Here is a 22,885-nt window from a genome sequence, read left to right on the forward strand (position 1 = left end):
AAGTAAAATGAGCCAGGCAGAAAAAGATAAATATCATATGATCTCACCTTGCTGAATTTATTTATCAGGTCTAGTAGTTTTTTGGCTTAGACTTTAGGGTTTTCTATGTACGGTATCATGTTATTGGTAAATAATGACAGTTTTAGTTCTTTTACAATTTGGATGCCTTTTATTTCTTCTTCTAGTCTGATTGCTGTGGCAGGGACTTCCAATACTATGTTGAATAAGAGTGGTGAAAGAAAATGCCCTTGCTTTGTTCTTGATCTTAAGGGTATTGTTTTTAATTTTGCCCATTAAGTATGATGTTAGCTGTCAGTTTGTCATATATAGCCTTTATTATGTTGAGGTATATTTCTTCTATTCATACTTTGCACAGAGTTTTGATCATAAATGGGTGCTGGATTTTATCAAATGTTTTTTGTGTGGTTTGTTTTTTTTTTTGCATCTATTGATACAATCATGTGATTTTTATTCTTCATTTTGTTTATGTGATGAATCACATTTACTGATTTACAAATATTATACCAGCCTTGCCTCCTTGGAATAAATCCCATTTGATCATAATGTACTATCTTTTAATATATTGCTGGATCCAGTTTGCTAATATTTTGTTGGGAATGTTAACATCTACGTTCATCAGGAATATTGGCCTATAGTTTTCTTTCTTTGCAGTGTCTCTACCTGATTTTGGAATTAGGATAATGCTTGTCTCACAGAATGAACTTTGATGTCTTCCCTCCTCTTGAATTTTTTGGAATAGCTTGAGAAGGGTAGGTGTTAGTTCTTCTTTGAATGTTTGGTAAAATTTGCTTGTTAAGCCATCTGGTTCAGGACTTTTGTTTGCTGGGAGATTTTTGATAACTCTTTCAATTTTATTTGTTATAATCAGTCTGCTTAGGCTTTCTAATTCTTCCGAGTCAGTTTTGTAAGATTCTGTTTCTAGGAATTTATCCATTTTACCCCAGTCGTCCAATTTTTTGGCATCTAGTTCTTCATAGTATTTCCTTACAATTCTTTGTATTTCTGTGACATCAGTTGTTACTTCTCCACTTTTGTTTCTAATTTAATTTATTTATGTGCTCTCCCTTTTTTTTTTTCTTGATTATTCTGGTTAAAGGTTTTTCAAATCCTGTTTATTTTTCAAAGACCCAGCTTTTGGTTTCATTGATCTTTTGTACTGTTATTATTATTATTTTTTAGCTTCTATGTCATTTAGTTCTCCTCTGATCATTATTATTTCTTTCCTTCTATTTCCTCTGGGCTTTTTTGTTGTTCTTTTTTAAATTTCTAATTCTTTTAGGTGCCAGGTTAGAGTGTTTATTTGAAAATTTTCTTTCTTCTTAAGATATGCCTATAATGCTATGAACTTTTCTCGCAGGATTGGTTTTGCTGTGTCTCATAGATTTGGGTTTGCTGTATGTTCATTTCCATTTGTTGCAAGAAAATTTTTGATTTCTTCCTTTATCTCATTGTTAATCCATTCATTATTTAAGAACATGCTATTTGGCCTCCAAGTGTTTTTCAGTTTTTCTATTGTAATTACCGTAATTTCTAGGCTCATGCTTTTGTGGACAGAGAAGATGTTTGATATGATTTCAATCTTCTTAAATGTATTGAGACTGGTTTTGTGTCTTACCATATGGTCTATCCTAGAAAATGTACCATGTGCATTTGAAAAGAATGTATATTCTGCTGCTTTAGGGTGAATGATTCTGAAGATATCAATTAAATCCAGTTGATCTACTGTATTATCTAAGGCTGTTGTTTCTTTGTTGATTTTCTGTTTAGAGAATCTAATGATTTATATTATTGCATGTTAAAATCCCTTACTATTACTATATTACAATTAGTCTCTGCCTTTATGCCCATAAAAATCAGCTTTATATATTTACGTGCTTCATATTGGTTGCGTAAATATTTACAATGGTTATATCCTCTTGTTGGATTGCTTCCTTTATCATTATGTAGTGACCTTCTTTGTTCCTTCCTGTAGCCTTTGTTTTAAAGGCTATATATTTGTCAGATATAAGTGTTGCTACCCCAATTTTTTTTAAATTTCCATTTGCATGGAATATTTTTTTCTATCACTTCACTTTCAGTCTATGTGTATCTTTTGTTCAGAGGTAGATCTCTTGTGGAAAGCATATATCTGGGTCTTGTTTTCTTATCCTTACAATGATCCTATGTCTTTTGATTCAAGCAATTAATCCATTTACATTTAATATTATTATTGATATGTACTTGTTTATTGCCATTTTATTTTTTAAATCTAGAATTCTCTTTCTCTGAATTTATTTTTTATTTTTCTCTTTTTATAGCAGAACCTTTAACATTTCTTTCAGTATTTATTTGGTGGTAATTAACTCCTTGAGCTGTTGTTTTTTGTGTTTTTTTGCCTTGGAAGCTTTGTTTCTCCTTAAATTTTAAATAACTTTGCTGGATGGAGTAGTCTTGGTTGTATGTTCTTATTTTACATCATTATAAATATTTCTTGCCAATCCCTCTGGCCTGAAGTGTTTCTGCTAAGAAGTCAGATGTCAGTCCTATGGAGTCTCCTTTGTAGGTAATTAATTGTTTTTCCTTTGCAGTTTTTAGTATTCTTTCTTTGTCTCTGAACTTCGGCATCTTAAGGATGTGTCTTGTTTTGGGCCTCTTTGGGTTTATCTTTAGTAGTACTTTCTGTGCTTCTTGAACTTGTGTGACTTATTCCTTTATAAGTTTAGGGAATTTTCCATCTATGATTTCTTCAAACAAGTTTTCTATCCCTTGTTTGTTCTCTTCTCCATCAGAAACTCCATGATGTTGATGTTGTTTCTCTTCATGTTGTCACAGAGGTCTCTGAGAGTTTCCTCAGTCTTCTTTTTTATTTTTATTTTATTTATTCATTTTTAGAGAGGAGAGAGACAGAGGATAGAGAGAGAGAAGGGGGGAGGAGCTGGAAGCATCAACTCCCATATGTGCCTTGACCAGGCAAGCCCAGGGTTTTGAATTGGCGACCTCAGCATTTCCAGGTCGACGCTTTATCCACTGCACCACCACAGGTCAGGCTCCTCAGTCTTTTTGATTCACTGTTTTGTTTTGTTTTGTTTGCTGCTCTGCTTCTGTGCCTACATTTATCTTGTCCTCTAAAGTGCTGATTCAATCTTTTGCTTCATCCTGCCTGCTGTTGAATTCTTTTAGTGCAGTCTTTATTTCAGATTTTGTATTTGCCATTTATTATTGTTTCTATTTTATAGTTTCAATGTCCTTGTTAATGCTACCTAAGTTCTTATTGTGATGATCCAATTTTATTTTAATATCTTTGAGTATCCTAATAACTATTATTGTAAACTCTGCATCTGGTAGTTTGGTCACTTGCATTTTATTTAGTTCTTTTTCTGGGAATTTCTCTTGTTGATTCTTTTTTGCCCATTTTGTATATGTATTAGGTAGCTCTACTTTGACTCCCAAATTTATTGTGGCATCTTTATAAGGAAGATGGACTTAGTGGTACTAACCTCCAGTTCACCTGACCTCCTTTCTCTAAGAATGTTTCTTGAGGGTCCTCCTATTATATGTGAGTCTTGAATGTTGTTGGCTCTTTTGTGGCTGGAGTTAGCCCTTCAGGCTGGCTGATTGGCTCTATGTGTCAACCGTAATCACATGTACTAGACTCTGTGCAATGTCTTTCTTATGAGTCTTCTTGGGCAGTGTTTGGGTATGGGCTAATGTCACACATTGTTTGTAACCTGCTGTGAGTTATCTGTCTGGAACTACCTCTCTGTTTGTTGTTTGCATCTGCATTTTCTCTGCCTGAGTTTATGTAGGAGGGGCTACTTGTGTTTAAGGATCACTCTGTAAAAGGACCTAAGTTTGTTATGATTTTCTTTCAATTTTCAGCTGCTCTACATCCTCTTGAAGCTGCCTGATTTTTTCACAGAGTCTTCTGTAAAAGGACTGTAGAATGGGCACAGACTGGTCTCACCCCACCAACCCTTCCACAGGTTGCAAGTTTAGTTGGTTAATGCAGCTGATATTGGGATGACACATTAGTGGGACCCCTATTTCAGAGGTCTCTTGGTCAGGAGCTCAGTTTGGGGGAAGTCTCTTCTACTCCTGAGTCTAATCCCTCAGCTACTGCTGACTATTCCAATTCTATTTCTTCTTATCAAAGTAAGCCGCAGGTTCAGATTGGGTGGGTCAAACTTTTTCTGCAGGATGTCTCTCAGCTGGGAAGCACCTGGTCTCAGGGATGAAGAATGAGACAATCTTTCACTAGGATGGACTGTGACCCCCCAGATGGTGGCTCAGCTTGTTGATTGGTCCCAACAATAGGCTCCAAAGAACTGACACTGAATGTCTGTGCTCTAAGTCTCTCTCTTCCCCTGGTGGAACTTAGCACAGTAGGGCAGGATATCCAGGACTTGGGCCAGTAGACCGTGAAGCTCTACTTTGTCGAATGTTTGCAAGCTGCTGTACAAATGTGGAGCACAGAAAACAGAATTTGCCACAGATGGTTTTGGCACAAGAAAAGCTCTTTCTTTTATTATGATGATAGAAAGGCTAGATGGTCCTGTTCTAATGCAGTCTGTTGTTTCTAGGTTGCTTAGGAAGAAAGTTGGTGCAGACCAGTGTAAGACACTGGCCTTCAGCAATCTTTTTGTAACTATAAGCAAAGCATAGTTGTGACTGCTTCTTCTGGGCTTAAGCACACATAGAAGCATCAAGCTGCATACCTAGGTAGGCTTTTACCAACAGTGGGCCGGGGGATCAGTCAGCAAAAGGCCTAAGGTTCCCTGAAAGATGCCTTCTCTTGCCTCTGTCTGCTGCTTGCTTCTTGGGTTCAGCCACTGAAAAAAACCTCTTATAGAGTCAGTCTAGTGCTTGGGGCAATTCAGGAATTAGGATAGGTGATGGGTTTGCCTCCTGTCCCAGGGCTCCAGGTGTTAGTTTGTCCTAAATTATTTCACAGACCTCAGTGAAGTGTGACTACTAGGATTCCAGTGGGTATGGGCTCTGAAACCCAGAAATTTGGTCTGGTCATAGTCAAGACATTTTCTACTGAACCTCCTATGAATCAGAAGTACGAGTCATATCTACAGTAGAGTGTGGGGGAAAGCTCTGGCCTCAATGCCAGAAAACTGAATCACTCTCACACCTCCTGCATCCTAACTTACTTGTCACATGCCCAATTTCTATAAGGTGTGGCAAGAGAGATTTATGAAAGTGGGACAGTTGCTTTTTCCTTAGCTGATACCACACGGAGGGGACCACCCAAGAATGGTGACGACTGCAGTGTTGGAGAATAATTCAGCACTAGAATTCTGGTGTCTCACTGTGTCTCTCCCCTGACCACCAATTTCACACTCTCCTCACGTGATTCTTGTCCTCTCAACACTCCCTTCAACTAGAGCCCAAGTAAGTGGTGTAAATAGATTTTTTTTTGCTGGACCTTTAAGAAGGTACCTTCGTCTCTGAGAACTCCTGTCTCTTTCTAACAGACAGAAATCTCAACACTTTTCTCCATCAAACGCTATGTGGACACTGCTTCTAGGCTGTGGTTCTCTAGACTGTGGCATTGGGTCTGGGGCTTAGGACACACACCTCTCAGTGCAAAACTCCCCACAGCTAAGAGTTCCTCCAGACCCTGCGCCGCCAGTTGCTCCTAGGAGTAGAGGCAGCCCTTTTTTGCGTCTGTTTTTGTACTTACAACAGTTTCATTGTGGCTTCTGTGACTCTTTGGTTAGTTATGGACTCCACTTCATTTAGTCCAAAGTTAGTTTTTCACTAACATTCTTAAATTTCGTTACAACTCCAATTTGGTCTTGGGTGGTGGCTGTTGGAACATTCACTTACTCTGTCACTATCTTGGAATCTCTCATTTTAATTTTTTTAGAGTTAATAAAAAGTTACCGATTTTTAATAATTGTGCTGAGCTTGATATATGGTAAATATCTTATATACTTATTATTTCAATTAAGCTTCACAAATCATCATGAGCTGGGTAATAGTATACTGATGGGGTATGCCAGAGAACCAAAGCTGATAAGTGGCTGTTCATTTACTTCCATGGTATGCCAGCAGCTTCCTCTAGTGGTGATTCTATATTTTTCTTCACTTAATTCCACAGAGCAGCAAGTACAGTAATTTAGTTATCTGTCTTGAACTTCATTATCACTCCTAGAACATTTATGAATTTTCTTTAGCTACATCCTAGTACCCATGCCTAAAAAACTCAAAACAACAAAATCACCAGCAAAACTCATGATGTGTCTTTGAAGCACATGTCACATGTCATTAGATCATACCACCCGCTAACCCCCACCCCATTCCAGGGATCCTGAATCAAAGTTCTTTCATTTACTGAAGATTTTATCATTGGTTTATTCCCCATTTCATCACTGCTCTTGTTAGTAATCTTGAGACCTTTAGCATTCAATAGACAACCATCTAAGGGCCTGACCTGTCGGATCTGTGACTTTCTTATATCCAAAGTCTTGTCAGTCACTTCACCTCAGCCTAGGCATTTCTTTACTGTTACCTAAACCTATTCCATAATCTCAATGTCAAGCATCCTATACAATCAGTTCCTCTCAAGACCTCCTCCATGGTGAAATATCAAGTGGTCAAGTCTTTATCTTCATCTTCAATATTTATGAGAGATAATCACTCCTTTCTTCTGAAGCATTTTAATTTTCTGGTTACTTCTGTTATCACTCTAATTTTGATTTATCTCACTGGTGAGTTTTTTTCCTTCAGTTTCTAATTCAGTATTCTCTGTGTTTTTGTTTCTAAATATTATAGCTTCTCTGTTCTTGCGTTATTTTTTCTTTCTTAAAAAATTTTTTTTCATTGATTTGAGAGATAAAGAGATAGAGGATGAAAGGGAAAGAGAGAAAAAGAGAGAAAAGCATCAACTCATTCATCCACCTAGGTGCTGCATTCATCTGCACATTCACTGATTGCTTTTCCTACATGCCCTGATCGGAGGATCGAACTCATGACTTTGGTGCTCAAAGTTGATGCTCTATCCACTGAGCCATCTGGATAGGATGTAGTATTTTTTATTAATCTACTCCCCAGTTCCGTGGCTGTAGTGAATATATATCAATCTTGTTCAAATTTGTCTTTTCATCTCTGACGTCACTCCTGAGCTTCAAGTTTTTAAATTCAATTGTCTGTTTGACATCTCCACCTCTGTGTCTGATATCACAAGCTTAACACGTCCAAACCAGAACTCTTGATCCCCCTTCTGTGATTGAAAACCTGACCCTCTTACAGTCTCCCCTGTTTCAATAAATAACAACTCTTTTAACTCATCCTGTTTTCTGTTTTTCTCTCTAGCCTCAAATTCAGTCTAATGGCCAAACATGCCAGCTGTAAATTTGAATTACAATTACGGTCAGAGAAAATGTCACCATTTCTAGTCCAAGTCCATATTATCACTCATCTGGAATTCTAGACTTCTGATTCTAAAGTTGTGTTTACTCTTGCTCTCTTAAACTATACTCCAGGCCTAGCGATATTTGCTATTAAAAATTAATAGAAAAATCTTATACATAAGTAAAAGTAATCAAATTATATTTTTATAGTAGATACTTTTCAAACAGTACATATGTCACAAATAACAAGGTTTTATTCTTTTTATGACCAAGTAATATTCCATTGTATATAGGTATCGCTATTTTTCCCATTTGTCATTTGATGGACACAAGGTTGCAATCACTACTTGGCTATTGTATTAATGCTGCAATGAAAATAAGATGCATACATGTTTTTGAATTAGAGTTTGTAATTTCTTTGGATTAATATCCAGAAATAAAATTGTTGGGTCATTTGGTATTTTTACTGTTTATTTTTTGAGGAACCTCTATGATTTTTTCCATAGTGCATGTAATAATTTACAATCCCACAACAAGGCACAAGGGATTGGAATTAATTTTTTTCTTAATGCTAACTTGTTTTGAACAGTGTACTTAGTTGTTCATTTGTCTTGGAAAAAAATAACCAGACATGATTATATAATAATTTATAAGCTGTAGCCAATGAGATGAATGATAAGCAACATGGAAGAACATGATTGAAAATTGATGAGAAAATATTTGCAGAAGTGGTATATAAATAGATCTTTATGAATGGTCAAAAAAAACCCCAACAAAATGAAGATATTTATGTGCCATGAGAATCACCATTAAATTGTGACTTCAGCAGAGGAGAATTTTAATATCAAGTCAATAAGGTGACCTATTCTGTGGATATTAAGTCTCTTTCACCAGCCACCCTTGTCATCATATAATGGGTTCATAAACGTAATGGCCATGGTGGTAGGAATGGAGGTTATACAGGGGTTCTGAAATATAAACTTCTATTTACTAAGAGTGATTTGGCTACTGCCAGTGCTAAATGCTCAATCTGCAATTGACAGAGACCAATACTAAAGCCCCAATATGGCACCATTTCCTGGGATTAGTTAGCTAATTGATAGCAGATTGATTACATTAAACTGTTTTCATCATGAAAAGGGCAACATTTTGTTTATACTGAAATAGAAACTTATTCTGAATATGTTTGCCTTCCTTGAATGCAATGATTTTGCCAAAACTACCGTCTGTGTGGACCTACAGGATGACTTATCCATCATCACGGTATTCTATATACTATTGCTACAGAAAATGAACTATGGTAATGGGCCATTGTTTATTGAATTCTCTGATCTTAATATATTTTACACCATTCTGAAACATCTGGCTTGATAAAACTGTGGAATGACCTTTTAAAGACTCAATTACAGTAACAGGTAGGTAGTCAGATACCTTGCAGGGCTGGAGCAAGTTTTGTTAGATTTAATGTGCTTTGAACTAGTGTCCAATATATTGTGTTGTTTTTCCAGTAACCAGATTCATGGATCCAAGAATCAAAAGGTGTAAATGAGATGACACTGTTCCTAATAACTCCTAGAGACACACTAAAAAAATGTGGTTCCTGTTCTCACAACTTTATGCACTGCTATCCAGAGGTCTTAGTCCCAGAATGATGAATACTTCCATCAAGAGACAAAACAATTATTCCATTGAGCTGGGAGTGAAGACTGTCACTCAGCTGCTTTGGGTTCCTCATACCTCTGAATCAACAGGGGAAGAAGGGAGCTACTGTGCTGGCTGGGGTGACTGATCCAGAATATCAAGGGGAACTTGGACTACTGCTCCACAATGCAGGTAAGAAAGAGTGTGTCTGGAATACAAGGAATGTGCTAGGGAATCTCTTAGAATTACCATAAGAAGATCAATAGAAAACTACAACAATCCAATCCAGGGAGGATTAATAATGACCTAGTCCTTTAAGGAATTAAGGTTTGAATCACCCCATCAGGTAAAGAACCATAACCACCTGAGATACTTGTTGAAAGCAAAGGAAATATGGAATGGGTAGTGAAATAAAGTAGTCATAAATTCCAGTTAACACCACATGATCAGTTATAGAAACATAGACTGAAACTGTCACATGTATTCCCTCTTTATTTTGCTATGAATATGTGTGTCTTTATATGCAGATAGCCTTTTGTTTTCTTTTCTCTTATTCTCATATGATGTGACATAAGATGTATTGATTTTACATCATAATATTTACACATTATTAATTTTCCAGCATAATATTTAAATTATTGGATATCATGGAAAATAGTCAACATTGCTCAAGGATTTTACTACCTTTTCTAGGGAAGAGGTTAGTGTATTTTTCTAATGCACACAGTTCAGTTGTATCATGTTAGTTAATTATGACCTTGTTATTTTCCATTTGGAGAATAAGTATGATTTAAGGAGATTCATATGAGTGCCAAGTTGACCAGGGGTGAACTCGTAATGTGTGTCAACTTGACTGTCTATGTAATGTCCAGATTAAAAATTATTTCTGGGTGTGTCTGAACTTATGTTTCCAGATGAGATTAGCGTTTGAATCAGTGGACTCAGTAGATTGCCCTCTCTGATGTAGTTGGGCATCATTCAATCCATTGAGGACCTGAATAGAACAAAAAGCAGTGGGAGGAGAAATTATTTTTTCCTGCCTCTCACTGTGGAGCTGAAACATTTCCTCTTCTGTTCTCAGACAGGGATATACACCATAGGCTTTCCTGATCCTCAAGTCTCAGGATTTAAATTATTTACACCTCTAAATTTCCTGGGCTTCCAGCTTGTAGATGGCTGAGCCTGGGACTTCTCAATCTCCATAATTGCATGAGCCTTATTTTATATTTCTAGCTATCATCTATTATCTATCTATCTATCTATCTATCTATCTATCTATCTATATGTAATCATTTTCATCTTATTGGTTGTGTGTCTCTGGAGAACCTAACACATGCTCCACATGGAAATTCTGATCAAGGAGTGAGTCATACTATTTCTATGATAAGACATTTGAGTGGTTTCCTAGGGCTGGCTGAGATCATGCTGGGTCACTGATCCTTTTCAGCATCACTTCTGCAGTCATGCTAAAGGTGACCTCTCAGTTTTTGTATACTAATTCATCTGAGATAGAGATAACAACTCCTATAAACCCCACTCCAAAATGCACTCTCCAGAGTTATTTATCAGTGTACCAGATTCCACTAAAGATCTGTGGAGCAGGAATCTTTTTTCCTAAGACTTTTTTGCCCATCACAGCCTGAAGGAGAACATGAGCCTTTCATATCCTTAAAGATCATTCTCTTTCTATTTTGATGACTTTATTCTTCTTTCTTATTCTCTTTCCTCTACCCACTATCTTGTTTTTTTGAAGTAACACAATTACTTTTATAGAGTAATTTAGAAGTCATTTTTATTGCACAGGCTTGTGCTAGACTTACAGCCTTGTATTAGACACCTTGGTTTCAATAATCATGTAACTAATTTTTTGTTCAAACATGCACATTTTCTTCTGTAAGAGAAAAACAAAATACTAGAGTTAGTATTGTCCAGCAGGGCAATGTAAAAAAGAACCAGTAGGCCTCCAGGAAGCTGAGCTAATACACCCCTTCCGTGTGAAACTGAACTTTTGAACTAGGCTAAACCAAAGTACCACATCCTGATATAGTTCTTGGTACTGGCTTTGCCTCACTGAAATCTCAATTTAAAAGAATAAAATTTTCACCTAGCAATAGGCAAGCAATCAATCATGTACAGCAGTGTAAACTTGCGTGTGAGCATCAATTACAGCTCTTTCAAAACAACTTGTGTAACTCATTTGGAATTTCCACTTTTTCTGTTGTCATAAATTGTCCATTTCTTTTCTTTTTGAATTTCTATCCAAATTTTTGTCTCCTGGATTGCAATTAAAAAAAGAAAAAGCTTTTTGTTCCTTGCAGTTTTTGGTCAACATTTATGACACCACTCTATCAAGAATTTTGGAGTAAGGTATTATTGAGTGTTAAAAGTTTTTTATTGCAATTGTTGTAAAGTCCAGCCTCCTCCATGACCTGCGGGATAATACATACTCTGGCTCTTACCTGCTCCTCTCTAAACCTAGTCTATGTCTGCTTCACTGCATGAACCTTCATTCAAGACTAAACATTCCAGGCTATTCCTCAATCAAAAGTTTTGCTCAAACACTCCTCCTGCCTGGAACTCGCTTCCCTTATTCTTTACTGATTCAACTGTACTCTTATTAAAACTTTATCTTAAATCACTTTTTCTCAGGGAGGTGTTTCTGACTGACTGATCTATATTGAACCTCTTGTTTATACTTATCTATGCACCTTGTATTAGTCCTTCATGATGCTTGTCAAAAATTGTAATTTTATATCTGTTGATAAGACAGTTTGTTAATGTCTTGCGTATAGACTAACACATGAGCATGGGACCATGGCTATTTTGCTAACCACAGTATCCTTGTTGCCTTCACTAATGCCTTCCACAGTGTCAGATGGTCAGTGATTGGAACATACTTATTGAATAGTTAAATACATCTTGTTTAAAAGTGCATGCTTTGTGTCAGTCTGCTCTACATTTGAGTTTGGCTCATAGCACCTTGGGTGTTTAACCTGGTAAAAAAATTTTGGAAAATCCATCTTTCAATGCTTAGACATGGTTTCATGAACATGAGCTCCTGTTTCTATTCAATTTGTTACTGTCATTGTCATCATCATCATCTTCACTATTATTATCATCCTGGAAAAAGATTCCTATCTAGCTGTGAACCTGGGATGTCAGACAAGTTACCTGTTTCTAATATACAATGATGAGGCCGACATAAGACATGCATTCACATTCCAAAAGGGAGAAATTGGAAGGAATAAAGAAATTTTGGGGCTCAAGAAAGTCAGAAACCCAGTACAACAAATTCCATTAGATTTTAAGGTTTGAGATAATCTGTCCTGGCTCCATGCTCTGTCCTTCTGGCCCCAGTGGAGAGGTGGACCTGTCATCCAGGATCACCTGGACAGCAAGCTCATGCCCTCGCTCGGGATGGAAGTTCTGCCTTCTGGAACCTAGGAGGACCTGACCCTCACCCAACAGCCTGTGTCTTCTGGGTTCATTGTGGCAGTAGCAGTGCTCCTGGCTTTCACATCTGTGGCTCTTTCCTCAAAGACCTTCTCCCTTTATTTGCTCATATCTGTTTCTTTTGGTATAGGCGTGTTTCTGCTAGTGTAAAATTCTCAAAAATCTTGTTGACCTCTTGGGGGTCCAAGCCATCAGAGAAGCTCTTCCATAGATATTTCTTGGATAACTGCAACCTGATTCCTGGTTTCTGCAGAGAAGTTTGATGGACTCAAAAGCCAGACACCTCATCTCTTTAGCAAATGGTTGTCCAGTCACACTCTTGCCACTATTTACAGAGCATGCTATCTGCACAGACAGAGAATCATCCAAATCAAATGCTCTTTTCTTTTTGCTTAGCTATTTCTTCTTTATTTTACCTGTCACCTCTTGCATTTTACTATAAGCAGCAAGGGGAAAACAGACTATACCTTCAAAAATTTTCTTAGAAACCTCTTCAGTTAAATATCTAAGTTAATTACTTATACATTCTAATTTGCACAAAACACAAGAATATGAATGGCCAAGTTCGTTATTACCTTTATAAAAAAGGCTGACTTTGTTCCAGTTTCCAATAATAATTTCCTTATTTTGTTTGGGATCTCATCAAAAGGAACCTTAACATTCCCATTTCTAACATTTTGTTCATAGCAGTATACATATTCTCTGAGAGATCAGAAGCTTTCTCTACACCTTGCCTGTTTTGTTTCTGAGCTCTCACAATGATCACTTTTTTGTTTGTATTTTTTCCGAAGCTGGAAACGGGAAAGCAGTCAGACAGACTCCTGCATGTGTCTGACCTGGATCCACCCGTCATGCCCACCAGGAGGGGATGCTCTACCCACCTGGGGTGTTGCTCTGTTGAAACCAGAGCCATTCTAGTGCCTCAGGCAGAGGCCACGGAGCCATCCTCAGTGCCCGGGAAAACTTTGCTCCAGTGGAGCCTTGGCTGTGGGAGGGGAAGAGAGAGATAGAGAGGAAGGAGAGGGGGAGGGGTGGAGAAGCAGATGGGCACTTCTCCTGTGTGCCCTGGCCAGGAATCGAACCCGGGACTCCTGCACACCAGGCCGACGCTCTACCACTGAGCCAACCGGCCAGGGCCTCAACAATGATCACTTTTAATGGCTATATTTTTATCAATAGTCTCTTGAAAGGACATGAACAGACGCTTCTCCCAGGAGGAAATACAAATGGCCAACAGATATATGAAAAATGCTCATATTCTTTAGTTATTAGAGAAATGCAAATCAAAACTGCAATGAGATACCACCTCACACTTGTTAGATTAGCTATTATTAACAAGACAGGTAATAGCAAATGTTGGAGAGGCTGTGGAGAAAAAGGAACCCTCATACACTGTTGGTGGGAATGTAAAGTAGTACAACCATTATGGAAGAAAGTATGGTGGTTCCTCAAAAAACTGAAAATAGAACTACCTTATGACCCAGCAATCCCTCTACTGGGTATATACCCCAAAAACTCAGAAACATTGATACGTAAAGACACATGCAGCTCCATGTTCATTGCAGCATTGTTCACAGTAGCCAGGACATGGAAACAACCAAAAAGCCCATCAATAGATGACTGGATCAAGAGGATGTGGCACATATACTACTCAGCCATAAGAAATGATGACATCGGATCATTTACAGCAAAATGGTGGGATCTTGATCACATTATACGAAGTGAAATAAGTAAATCAGAAAAAACCAGGAACTGCATTATTCCATACATAGGTGGGACATAAAAGTGAGACGAAGAGACATTGATAAGAGTGTGGTGGTTACGGGGGAGGGGGGAGAGGGAGAGGGAAAGGGGGAGGGGGAGGGGCACAAAGAAAACTAGATAGAAGGTGACTGAGGACAATCTGACTTTGGGTGATGGGTATGCAACATAATTGAACGACAAGAAAACCTGGACTTGTTATCTTTGAATATATGTATCCTGATTTATTCATGTCACCCCATTAAAAAAATAAAGTTTAAAAAGGTAAAAAAAAAAGAAAGAAAAGAAATAGTGTCTTGAAAACAATCCAGAGTTTTTTTATTATTCACCTCAAAACTCTTCTAGCCATTACCCAATTTCAAAGCTTCCACAATTTTATGTATTTGTTACAACTAACAGTTACCAAATATACGATATATATTATTCTGCTGAGCTTACCATAACAAAGTACCACAACTGGGTGACTTAAATTTTAAAAATATATTGTTTCATGGTCCTGGAAACTAGAAGTCCAAAAGGAAGGCTTTGGCAGAGCTGGTTTCTTCTGAGGACTGTGTGGAAATGTTACATTCCAGGGCTGTCTCTTTGGCTGTAAGGGGCCATTTTTCTTCTATGTTTCTCTTCCTCCTTCATTGTTTTCTCTCTTCCAAATATAATGTTTTTTACACTTATTCCTGAAGTTTATTTTATTTTTTATTACATCCAGGTTGATAATCATAATTTTCTCAGCACCTTAAAAACATCATCACACTATTTTTTTTAATTTATTTATTAAATTTAATGCAGTGACATTGATAAATCAGGGTACAAATGTTGAGAGAAAACATCTCTAGATTATTTTGACATTTGATTGTGCTGTATACCTCTCCCCCAAAGTTAAATTGTCTTCTGTCACCTTCTATCTGGTTTTCTTTGTGCCCCTCCCCTCCCCCAACCCCTGACTCCTTCTTCACCCCATTCCCCCTCCCCCCACTCCCCCACCCCTGTTGCCATCACATTCTTGTTCATGTCTCTGAGTCTCATTTTTATGTCCCTTCTATGTATGGATTCATATAGTTCTTAGTTTTTTTTCTGATTTTCTTATTTCACTCCGTATATAATGTTATCAAGGTCCATCCATGTTATTGTAAATGATCCAATGTCATCATTTCTTATGGCTGAGTAGTATTCCATAGTATATATGTACCAAAGCTTTTTAATCCACTCGTCCTCTGACGGACACTTGGGCTGTTTCCAGATCTTCGCTATTGTGAACAATGCTGCCACAAACATGGGGGTGCATTTCTCCTTTTGGAGCCGTTCTATGGTGTCCTTGGGGTATATTCCTAAAAGTGGGATAGCTGGGTCAAAAGGCAGTTCGATTTTCAGTTTTTTGAGGAATCTCCATACTGTTTTCCACAGTGGCTGCACCAGTCTGCATTCCCACCAGCAGTGCAGGAGGGTTCCCTTTTCTCCACATCCTCGCCAGCACTTATTCTGTGTTGTTTTGTTGATAAGCGCCATTCTGACTGGTGTGAGGTGATATCTCATTGTGGTATTAATTTGCATTTCTCTAATGATTAGTGATGTTGAGCATTTTTTCATATGCCTATTGGCCATCTGCATGTCCTCTTTGGAGAAGTGTCTATTCATCTCTTTTGCCCATTTTTGGATTGGGTTGTTTGTCTTCCTGGTGTTGAGTTTTACAAGTTCTTTATAAATTTTGGTTACTAACCCCTTATCAGACATATTGTCAAATATGTACTCCCATTGTGTAGTTTGTCTTTTTATTCTGTTCTTGTTGTCTTTAGCTGTGCAGAAGCTTTTTATTTTGATATAGTCCCATTTGTTTATCCTGTCTTTTATTTCACCTCCCCGTGGAGATAAATCAGTAAATATATTGCTGTGAGAGATGTCAGAGAGCTTACTGCCTATGTTTTCTTCTAAGATGCTTATGGTTTCACGGCCTACATTTAAGTCTTTTATCCATTTTGAGTTTATTTTTGTGAGTGGTGTAAGCTGGTGATCTAATTTCATTTTTTTGCAGGTAGCTGTCCAATTTTCCCAACACCATTTGTTAAAGAGGCTGTCTTTACTCCTTGTATTTCCTTACCTCCTTTGTCAAATATCAGTTGTCCATAGAACTGTGGGTTTATTTCTGGGTTCTCTGTTCTGTTCCATTGATCTATATGCCTGTTCTTATGCCAGTACCATGCTGTTTTGAGTACAACGGCCTTGTAGTATAATTTGATATCAGGAAGTGTGATACCTCCCACTTTATTCTTCTTTTTTAAGATTGCTGAGGCTATTCGTTCTCTTTTGGTTCCATATAAATTTTTGGAATATGTGGTCTATATCTTTGAAGTATGTCATTGGTATTTTAATTGGTATTGCATTGAATTTATAGATTGCTTTGGGTAATATAGACATTTTAATGATGTTTATTCTTCCTAACCATTAGCACGGTATATGCTTCCACTTGTTTGTATCTTCCTTGATTTCTTTTATCAATGCTTTGTAATTTTCCGAGTACAAGTCTTTAGTTTCCTTGGTTAAGTTTACTCCTAGGTACTTTATTTTTCTGGTTGTAATTGTGAAGGAGATTGTTTCCTTAATTACTCTTTCTGACTGTTCATTGTTGGTGTATAAAAATGCCTCTGATTTCTGAGTATTGATTTTATATCCTGCCACTTTGCTGAATTCATTTATCAGGTCCAGTAGCTTTTTGACTGAGACTTTAGGGTTTTCTATATACAATATCATATCATCTGCAAATAATGATAGTTTTACTTCTTCTTTTCCAACTTGAATGTCTTTTATTTCTTCTTCTTGTCTGATTGCTGTTGCTAGAACTTCCAGGACCATGTTAAATAAGAGTGGTGAAAGGGGGCACCCCTGCCTTGTTCCTGATCTTAAGGGGATTGCTTTTAATTTTTGCCCATTGAGTATGATGTTGGTTGTGGGTTTGTCATAGATGGCTTTTATCATGTTGAGGTATGTTTCCTGTGTTCCCACTTTGCTGAGAGTTTTGATCATGAATGGGTGCTGGATTTTATCAAATGCTTTTTCTGCATCTATTGAAATTATCATATGGTTTTTCTCTTTTTTTTTGTTTATGTGATGAATCACATTGATTGATTTATGAATATTGTACCATCCTTGCCTCCCCAGAATAAATCCCACTTGGTCATGGTGTATGATTTTTTCCATATATTGTTGGATCCGGTTTGCTCATATTTTGTTGAGGATTTTAGCATCTATATTCATCAGAGATATTGGCCTATAATTTTCTTTCTTTATGTTGTCTTTGCCTGGTTTTGGAATCAGAATTATGCTCGCCTCATAAAAGGAGCTTGGAAGTCTTCCTTCCTCTTGAATTTTTTGAAATAGTTTGAAAAGGATAGGAGTTAGTTCTTCTTTGAATATTTGGTAGAATTCCATTGTGAAGCCATCAGGCCCCGGACTTTTCTTTGTTGGGAGTTTTTTGATAACTGTTTCTATCTCATTTTTGTAATCAGTCTGTTTAGGTTTTCTGATTCTTCCAGATTGATTTTTGGAAGATTGTATGCTTCAAGGAATTTGTCCATTTCATCTAGGTTGTCTAGTTTTTTGGCGTACAGTTCTTCATAGTATTTTCTTACAATATTTTGTATTTCTGTTGTGTCAGTTGTTATTTCTCCTCTCTCATTTCTAATTTTATTTATTTGAGTCCTCTCTCTCTTTTTCTTGGTGAGTCTACTTAAAGGTTCATCAATCTTGTTTACTTTTTCAAAGAACCAGCTCCTAGTTTCATTGATCCCCTGTATTGTTTCTTTAGCCTCTATGTCATTTATTTCTGCTCTGATCTTTATTATTTCCTTCCTTCTGCTACATTTGGGCTTTACTTGCTGTTCTTTTTCTAATTCTTTTAGATGCAGGATTAAGTTGTTTATTTGAGCTTTTTCTACCTTTCTTTTTTGTTTGTTTGTTTTTGTTTTTTTCTGAAGCTGGAAATGGGGAGAGACAGTCAGACAGACTCCCGCATGCGCCCGACCGGGATCCACCCGGCACACCCACCAGGGGCGATGCTCTGCCCACCAGGGGGCGATGCTCTGCCCCTCCGCAGCGTCACTCTGCCGCGACCAGAGCCACTCTAGCGCCCGTGGCAGAGGCCAAGGAGCCATCCCCAGCGCCCGGGCCACCTTTGCTCCAATGGAGCCTTGGCTGTGGGAGGGGAAGAGAGAGACAGAGAGGAAGGAGGGGGGGTGGAGAAGCAAATGGGCGCTTCTCCTATGTGCCCTGGCCGGGAATCGAACCCGGGTCCCCCGCACGCCAGGCCGATGCTTTACCGCTGAGCCAACCAGCCAGGGCCACTTTTTCTAGCTTCTGAAAGTGTGGCTGTAGTGCTATGAACTTCCCTCTCAGCTCTGCTTTCGCTGTGTCCCATAAATTTTGAGTTGTTATATGCTCATTGTCATTCATTTCTAGGAATTTTTTTATTTCTTCTTTGACCTCATTCTTAATTCATTCATTATTTAACACCCTGCTATTTAGTTTCCATATGTTTGAGAATTTTTGAGCTTTTCTGTTGTGATTCATTTCTAGTTTCATGCCGTTGTGATCGGAGAAAGCATCACACTATTTTTTAACTCCATTGATACTCCAAGGAGTCAGCTTTCAATTCCTTTTTTTTTTCAAAATTTTGTCCTTTCTCTGTAAACACCTTTAGACATTTATATTTTATTCTACAATTTTGCTCTGATTTATACAGGTTCAAATAACTTTTTTCCACTTTGATCCACTGTACTTCTTGCATCTGCTAATGAGTGATTTTATAATTTCTAGAAAAATTTTGGCCATTATATCTTCAAATATGGCTTTTGCCCTATTCCTTTGTTACCTCACCTATATCTACTGATTAGATATACATCAAATTTTCTTGTTTTAGCCTTTCTATGAACTCACCTCTTCTTCTCCCTGTATGATTTTATCCCAGGTCATTATTTCTCTCCTCAACTGAGTTTAGCCAGTTGTGAAATTAATCTTTTTATTTTTTTACATTAATTATGCTAATTTTTAGTTTTAGTAGGTCTACAGGATCATTTTTAAATGTAATATGCCATTTTTGTAGATTCCTAATTGGGCAGATATTTTCAAGCCTATCTTTTATTTCTATAAGCCTAGAATATATTCAAAACTGCTTTCTCTTCTACAACACGGTTGTTTATTTGGTAATTATAGCATTGGCAATTATAGCATGCCAATTATGGTCAAAGTTGTCCATAATTGTCTTTCTATGTATAGAATGCAACATGCACTCACAAACATCAATACAGAAAGAGAAAGAGAGAGTGAGAGGAGAAAGAGACAGAGAGATATTTATTATAAGGAGTTAGATCAAATGTAGGGTTGGCAAGTTCAAGTAGAAGTTTGTTTTTTTTAAAGGTTTTTTTTTTTTGTATTTTTCTGAAGCTGGAAACGGGGAGAGATAGTCAGACAGACTCTCGCATGCACCCGACCGGGATCCACCCGGCACGCCCATCAGGGGCAATGATCTTCCCACCAGGGGGCGATGATCTGCCGCGACCAGAGCCACTCTAGCTCCTGGGGCAGAGGCCAAGGAGCCATCCCCAGCGCCCGGGCCATCTTTGCTCCAATGGAGCCTTGGCTGCAGGAGGGGAAGAGAGAGACAGAGAGGAAGGAGGGGGTGGGCTGGAGAAGCAAATGGGCGCTTCTCCTATGTGCCCTCGCCGGGAATCGAACCCAGGTCCCCCGCACACCAGGCTGATGCTCTACCGCTGAGCCAACCGGCCAGGGCCCAAGTAGAAGTTTATACTGCATTTTTTTTTTTTAGTTCAAAACCCAGAAAGCACCAGGTTAGAAATTCAAGCAAGATTTCTCTATGGCAATCTTGAGTTTGCCTCCTTTCACCACCTGCTGCTGCGCCCAAACAACCTTGAGATTTGAAAGTTATGAGAGTAGTCATCTCATGATGAAAAGCTCTTCTCCCACAGTGACTTGATATACAGGACTTAGGATCTCAGTCTCTAAAAGGCTCCACAACAACCCAGAAGTAACTTTTCAACTGTCAAGTAACCTCTGATGCATAAGCTTTAACCTTGTCCTGAAATACTAACCGCCCAATAAAACTTGTGTTAGGGTTGCCAGATATGTTTTTTTCCTCATACTTCATTTCATCACTAACATCTCTCCCCTGCCCAGATCAAGATCACTACTGTCCTGCTTTGGGGGCACTTAAAACAACTGTAATATCTGGTGTCTTTAATTAATATTATGCTTGTGATACTAACCTATATTTTAGTGTGTAGCTGTATACCTTTTATGATCTATGTTATATATTATTCTATAGTAAGAATATTCTATGATTTATTTCTCTAGTCATCTAATGACATATATTTTAGTACTTAGATATTTTAGCCATTATGAAAAGGGCTATTATGAACTTTCTGCACATATTTTTTAGCTCACATATCTGTGCTTTCTTATCATGGGCATACCTAGGAATGGAATGCTGAAAATGCATATGTTCACCATCATAAAATATGACAGACACTATCAGTCTCCAAGTTTACCAACTTTTATTTGTACCAGAAATGCAGCACATTCCAGGTGCTGTGCAAGCACATCACACTGCCTATTGTCTGCCTTTTCTTACTTGGAAGATGTGTAATGGTAAAACATTGTTGTTTTAATGATAATTAAGCATTTTTTTAAGCAATTTTTGGCTACTTGTTATCTAGTTTGTTATATACAGGAGTTGGCACAAGTAGGTTTACAGTTGTGAGTACATGAAACAGTTTATTATTTAATTAATTAATTTATTTATTTATTTATTATTACTAACCTATTTTTGCCCATCCACATATTCTGAAAAATTAATATTATTTATGTATATATCTGTTTTTTAACTTTATTTTACTACTTCATATTTTATTTGGAGATGTGTGTGCATTTGTATGTGTGCATTCTTATATAGCTACTTAGAATGGCTATAACATTTGTATTTCTCAGTGAAACACTTTAGGCAGTTCACAATTTTCTATTTTTCTATGGCTTTCTTTAGTTTTGGTAACACATCATGTCTAGCTCATCATCCAGGTAACATCTCAGTTTCAAATTTATACAAGGAACTAGTATGCAGGACTCTCTGACTGCGTAAGAGGTATGATAAAGAACGGAAATTGGTCCCAGAATATCTGGAAAGGACCTCTATTTCTTTTTGTAGGAACTCACTTTCAGAGCTCATTTCACATGCTAAGTCATTATAGAATTATTCACTCTATCAAGAACACCTAGCATAGCAAAATTCATTTCTTCAACTCAAACATATCATTTCAAGTGCATGATCACCCTAAAGAGAAAACAGATCAGGACTGACTGCCCTCATTTATTATAATATTTTTATGGTTTCCAGGGCTAACTGAGACCATGTTTTGCCATGTTCTTTTTTTTTTTTTTTTAAGTGAGAGGCAGGGAGGTAGAGAGACAGCTTTTCCCATGTAGCCCACCTGGCAAGATCTATACCTGGATGATACTCTGCCTTTCTGAGGCCACTGCTCTGCAGCTCAGGAACTATTTTGGCACCTGAGGCAAGGCCATAAAGCCATTTTCAGTGCCCTGGGTCAACTTGCTCGAACCATTCAAGCCATGTCTGTGGGAGGAGAAGAGAAAGGGAAGAGCAAGGGCTGGAGAAGCAGGTGGTCTCTTATCGTATGTACTTTGGGAATTGAACCCAAAAATTCCACATGCTGGGCTAATGCTCTATAGCTGAGCCAACTGGCCAGGGTGCCATGGTCTTACAGCATGATTTTTATCATCATGGTGATGGTGATCTCTCAGCTTTGGGATGTAATTGAATCAATAATAGAGCTGGGTATAGTTTCTCTTATAATTTCCATTCCCAAATTCAAGACTATTTAAAATTCAGTTATAAATGTAGATTTTACTAAACATGTGAGGTGGGGATATTTTTTTTTCTTAGATATCACTGCCTGTCAGTTTTGTGGGGAATGACGACCTTCTACCCCTCCAATGCCTATTCTTTTCTACCACTTAGGTCCATTCTTTCCTCTACCTATTCTGTTTTCTCTATTCACTACCTTCCTTTTAAGAGCACATCTAATTGTCTAACAAAGCAATTTAGTAGTTATTTTTCATTTTTTAGCTCACTGCTGAAACTTACAACCTGGTGGTCTCTGCCTCTGCTTCAGTAGGCATTTCAAAGTATTTTTATAAACACGCACCTTCTATCAAGAATTTTGGGACCTGGTGCTAAAATGATAAACCCTTGTTTTACTATTTAATAACATAGTACCCAGCAATTATTCTGTTACAAGAAAATAAGGCTATATGTAAAATATTGAGCATTGCAAAGTGTGTACAGGTGCCCTTGCTTTGGAAATTCTGGGACAAAGGGGGGCAGAGACATGGAAGTAAAATGGAATAAACATTTCATGGGGACTGGAGCTTTGATGACATTTTAAGACAAGCCATAGCTGCCTATGCCATCATATTTTTCTAGACCATAAATCAAAGGCAGTCCCAGTGGAAGAAGGAAATGTCTGCAAAGACATCCTTAAGGAACAGTGGTTTGTTTTCTTTTGAACACTTTTTCTACAGCCTGCTATGAGTTTGGAGCTTTTAAGAATCAGTTCTTATCTTTTTAGAGCTGTAAAGCAATGGATTTCCAA

Source organism: Saccopteryx bilineata, chromosome 3, assembly GCF_036850765.1.
Source record: "Saccopteryx bilineata isolate mSacBil1 chromosome 3, mSacBil1_pri_phased_curated, whole genome shotgun sequence".
Lineage (NCBI taxonomy): Eukaryota > Metazoa > Chordata > Mammalia > Chiroptera > Emballonuridae > Saccopteryx > Saccopteryx bilineata.